We start from the raw sequence: 5,939 nt of genomic DNA, 5'->3' as shown, positions 1-5,939 counted from the left end.
CCCCCTCCCGTCCTCTTTCGTCAGGCGTTCCTCCAACAAGTGCAGCTGTTACAGACACCACCAGCATTTATGCCCTGACCGGCTGTTGTGAGACTGGTGCCATACGCTGGCGTAGATAATACACACGTCCCTCGTCGTGTTACGTTGAACAGTCCATTAAACGGTGCGGCCAGTTGGCCCTTGGATTTACGGATCATCAACACGTCCTTGTGTTGAAAGGTTTGGGACGTAATGCGTTATCTAGAGGACTACATACAATTGGTCAACGCTTATTGTATACTTACGAAGCTTCAGCGTGTGCCAATTATAAATAGAAGTATAAAGCACGCAAATTTCTCTTAAGCCCCTCCCCACCCCGTGCCTCCCAGTTGATGTGATGTAACTTAGATTTTATAGAAAGCAGGCTGCTTCCTACTTGAGAATCGAACGTAACGCGGTGTGGGAGGAGTCCCAGACAAAAGACAGAGATGCTGGACATAATATTTTCTTTCCATATGGGTGTCAAACTCGAGTCCTTTGCGCTCAAGGCGGAAAGATTCATGATGGTTGCACCAGAGATGTCGGCCTGCCTATTGGACTATGTCCCAAAACACCTCAGAGTTCTTAACATTGACAGATTCTGATGGCGTCCAGACCGCATATTTCGTAATACAAACGCTGTCTGACTTGTTATAAAGTAGATAGTATACTAGTTGTACGTTTTTGTTAATTTGTTTTCCAGCTATACTGGGCCATCCATTTATGTAATGGAAACGATGTCTGGCTTATAATGATAATACGCACACTGAAATGATTTTGTTATGCCCCCATTGAACAAAATGAAGCCCTTTCAGGAGGCGGGTTGCTCCTATCCGGCCTGTCCAGGCCAACAACAACAACAACAACAACAACAAAAATAACAACAGCAGCAGCAGCAGCAGCAAAAACAACAACACAAATTTGAAATGTCGTCGAAAAACAAAAGGAGTGAGCGGCGATCCCGCCAACAGACAGCCTTCTGCGCTCCTCTTAATTTGTGATGTTCCTGACTGTTTTAATTCCTGGATATTTTTTTAAAAGTTATACCATTATGTGCATTAAGTTTCAGTGATTAATGTGATATAACTTTCTCTTTGAAGTAACGAAACATGACAACAACAGCAATAGCAACAACAGACTTCCGGTTGGCAAATAATCATGGCGTCAAGTTTTTATTTATGCTCTGCAGTGAACCTCATTGTTTCTACCTAATCTGAGGCAGAGGCTCGGTCTACGATTCACGATTGTTTCTACGAGCTTCCTTTAATCTTCATGGTCCCCAATCATCGGTTTGGATGGGTATCATTGGCTTAATTCTGAAGACTACTCTTTAGTTACGATATTCACTTGATGGCAACAGCACATATCTCGGCCGGAAGTGTGAAATTAGTTTCAAAACAAGAGGATGAAATGGTCACCCACCCTGCGGTTTTTAACACAGACAGTATAGACCTATTCATTGAAAAGGAAAATAGAACAACATACTCCCCAATGACTCTGTTGTTATTTCGACCAATGAACCATGTCTTTATACCTCCGAATGTTATGAGGAGACAAAGAGAAAATAATTTAGATAGGATCCCAAAAACTAAACGGTCAAAGAGAGGAGGGAAAAGAACATTAGAATTTAAAATATCTCAGAAAAAAAAGTTCGGTCAAACAAAGGAGGCGGTGGCCCTGGCGAAGTGTACGCTCTTCGGGGCTCCAAACATTTCGAACGGATAGGCTACCACACATACACAACAACAACAATACCATAACCACCAACAACAACAGCAACAACAACAACGACAAAAATAAAAACAACAACAATAACAACAACGACGACAGGGGACGACATTTCAAATTGAAACACAAACACTGACAGAAGCCTGATCAACAAGACGAACTAGAAAAAACTTCGCTTTAGCAGCAACAGCATCATCACAAACGACGTTTTTATCCACAGTGATGGCTATATAGTGGTTATAGTATTGCGAGGAAAGACAAAAGAGTAAAAGTATATTTGAATCCCCCTTTTACAGTAAGTTAAAGGCGTATTTCTTATAGTACGGCGTCAAGGTGACCTATAATATGTTGCCCCACCAAGAGTAGAGGTCTCGGATTCCTGTAGTTGGTCTAGTAAGTTCAGAATAGAGGCCGTAAGTAGTTTCTTTAGTTTGAGTCAGAGCTTTTCTTGGGGATCTATTTTTGGAGGGTGGGGGTGGAGGAGGGAGTTGGGGAGTTAATTATTTGTTGTTGTTTTTGTTTTACGTCACCTGCAACGCGATTAGGTTACAGAAGTTCTTGAAATTAGACGTGTTGCAGGAGAGTAATACACAAAAAAAGAAGGAAGACGGGATAAAGACGATCGATATTTGATAGGAAAGAAGAAGCAAACCACACCAGCCCACCTTCCAAACACCCATGGTTTAAATAGACCTTTGCCAAGAAATAGGAACGTTTCAACACTGGCTGACACATTGGAATGCATTTCAAAGAAAACCATCTCTTTTAAACGCTAGTGGCCGAAGGTTACGATATCAATCCATGAGGTTTTTTTACACAGACAACTTAGGAAAAAATGAATACAATTGTCTTCTCTTTCTTTTTTGTATTTTTATTTCTATCTCCCATTCTCTGGTCGCTTCCCTTTGTACCTGTGTGTGGTCCTCCTAGAGTACGGATCCACGATGAGGCCAGACCGAGTTACGAAAAAACTATCACTTTTTATTTGCGCTAAGCGTAGATTAACGGTGTTTCCCTGGAGTCTGATTACTATCTACCATTCAGATGTCCCCGTTTTATCTCCAAGAGAACTGACAGTCTTTCTACTTTAGTATCTACTTTGCATTTGTCTGATCTAAATAACAGAACTCTTCTATAAACCTGTTGATCGTTTTCAGCTGAAGAAAAGTATTGAAATCTTTACTACAAAAGTTTCAAACTTCTAGCTTGAGAAAAAGGTTTTATTTGTTAATGTTACAGTTGTTTGCTTTTATTGTTTTCAGTTGATGGGCACCAGCACAGTGAATAATATGAATATTATGCTGGGCTACCTTCGGGGGGAGACTCTGTTCTGAATACTAAAAAGTACATTCTTGAGCTTTGATTGTGGGTGGAAATTTGGAGGTTCTCCACATACGCGGAGATGCACGTTCCATTCGGAGTTCCTGCCTCTTGAGTGACATTGCAGTATGTTGAGGCTTTAGGTCTATACCTTTCCATGTGTTTTGTCTGGCGGCGAGTTTTCCATTCATTTAGTCAGACAATCAGGAATACACTTAGTGGTTAGGCTACCGGACTCGTAATCGGGAGATTGCGGGTTCGGGGGTTCGAGCCTCAGCTCGGTCCGACGTTGTATCCTTGGGAAAGGCAGTTTACACGAACTTCCCATTTGGCTCGGTCCTATCGGAGACAGACGTTAAACTAGGAGGTCCCGGCCCTTAAATAACGTAATAGTGTTGATAGGGGCGTTAAACCCATACAATTTTTGGAATACACTTAACATGGAACCAGGGGAACAAGCTTCCACATGGGGGCGGCCATCTTTATTCTCTGATCCTGCCAGGGCTTTTTCCAAGCCTTAAGGCCAAACGTGAATATGCCAAATAGGACGTAATACCTCCAATATCATTACATCATGGGAATGGTTATTTTGCTATGAGGTGAGCGTCCTATGACAAATTGTTTTCTGATGACACATTGTTGTATGACCTAATTGTTGTTGTTGTTGCTGTTGTTGTTTGTTGTTGTTGTTGTTGTTGTTGTTGTTGTTGTTATTGTTGTTGTTGTTATCGTTGTTGTTGTCGTTTGAATCTTTAATCTTAAGCGTATTTAATTTCCCAGCATATTATTTTGTTTAGCTTTCAGTTTTGCTAAGATATGGCAACCTCAGGGAACACAAGTTAAAAGAAGAAAGACAATTTTATTTGTCTTTGGTGGGTTCAGTTTACAAAGTGTGAATACATAAACAACTACAGCATACAATGTAACTCAGTGCACGCTTTTGTAAATGCAAATACACAAACATAGCTTGCTGCAACAGTGGACCACATTATTCTGAGTAGGGGTGACTGTTTTGTGGCTTGAGTATGAGTAAAGAGAAACAATAACGGCCACATTGCGCTGGGACGAAGCAAGACAGACACAAACAAGGGAGGGGATGACAGAATAGGACCTTCTAATGGCGCCCTTCAGCCACCCGCATGACTCGCGGAAAGACAAGTGCCGGCGACAAGTAATTTTAATGCTATTTCAATGATATTGCCTGTTGTTTTTGTTTGTTTCTTTTTTAATTTATCAAGAGTTTACGCTCGGTAACCGCTTGGCGACTGGGACTTCCCGAGTAAGCATTTTACACAGACGGAAAATTGGTGAGGATAAAAATAGGGGATAATGTGTGTGTTTGGGCGGGGGGGGGGGGGGGCATTAAACAGACACCTGAATGAAGACGCGTGGAGAACCATCGGGAATTTACCGCAAATATTTATGCAATCAGGTAACCAGTCTTAGTTGCCTACTCGTGGACTGAATGCTCACTTGTACTAACTCCAATTTCCGACTTTGGGAATTACGTCCCAGCTGTCAAAGCTGCTGAAAAATCTCCGCTTTCAGTCCAAAATTATTATGGTTAACGTCGCATTTCGGTTAATGCCCGTGTTTCGTTTTTTTGCAAGTGACATTCAGAGCTTTCAAAGAAATTTACGTTAAAAAACCCCGAAAGAATGGAGCTACTACAAGACAGCGCTAAGTTTGGATACTTTTAATCTCGTCCTAAGAATACCAGTCCTCCGTCATGGTCGCAGTGCGTAACGGGTTCCTGCTGGGCTTACCTTACAGCAGAGTGAACCAGGGACAGACTCATGGAAATGGAACGTGAAGGAAGAAACAATACCAGATTTATGTTGTCAACTTGGGACGAGGATAGGTGAAACAGGATTTAGGGGGTGGGGGAGGGTGGGAAAAGGGGGAGGGGCGAGGAATGTGAAAGTTAAAGTTATTAGTGATCTCAGGCTTAGAGGTCGTTGAGCAATATATGACAAACTCTAGAATAGGAATAGGACACTATGCAGTAGCGGTCAACTAAAGCACGTTTAGTTTAATTAAGTTAGATTTTTACGTTACTTGCAACACAGTTAGATCATATATACGCAGAAGGTTGCATGTGTTAATAGAAAGTAGCATACATAGAAAAGAAAGAGGATAGATAGTTGATAGGAAAGGAGGAGTAAATCACTCAAGAGATCCCGCAATCCACCCACAAAAAGGATGGTGAAGAAACAGTATTGGATTTATGTCGTCAGTTTTGGACGAAAATAGGCCAGCCAGAAATTAAGGGGATTGAAAGGGGCGGAGGGGGGGGGGGATGAGTAAGTGACAAAGCCTTGACCAATACACGATAACCCTGTCATAAAAATAGGGTGGTCTGCGGTACCGATTAACCACAGTATGTTTTGTATTGGTGATACATTGTGGACTGGTTGAAGGTGATGTAATCTCCGAATTGTTTTATGTTCCCGAAATAACTGTACTTGTCCTTGAAACCAAAATTGATCCTTGGAATTCAGGAGGTAAAAGCGACATTCTGTTGCCTTTATTTGTTTCACACTTTTTTGTAGTTTTTGAAGTTTACAATTTCATGATTTTCCTTCCTCTGGCTACATTCGTTTCTCTCTAACATTTGTACACTCAATTGGTGTAGTCCTCTGTGCGAGTTTTGGGTGTGCAGTATCTACTAAAATTGACTTTGAACCTAGCCTAACTACATCTTATTAGTTCCATGTTAACGATTTGCATGTAACTGAAGGAGACTCCATGATAACCTGAAATGTCCCCTGATTGCCTTCACCCCACCCCTTCGATCTCTCTCTTTCTCTCTCTCTCTCTCTCTCTCTCTCTCTCTCTCTCTCTCTCTCTCTCTCTCTCCTTTCTGTCTCTCT

The sequence above is a fragment of the Aplysia californica genome, unplaced genomic scaffold (assembly GCF_000002075.1).
Source record: "Aplysia californica isolate F4 #8 unplaced genomic scaffold, AplCal3.0 scaffold00594, whole genome shotgun sequence".
NCBI lineage: Eukaryota > Metazoa > Mollusca > Gastropoda > Aplysiida > Aplysiidae > Aplysia > Aplysia californica.
Note: the sequence above shows the minus strand (reverse complement) of the source record.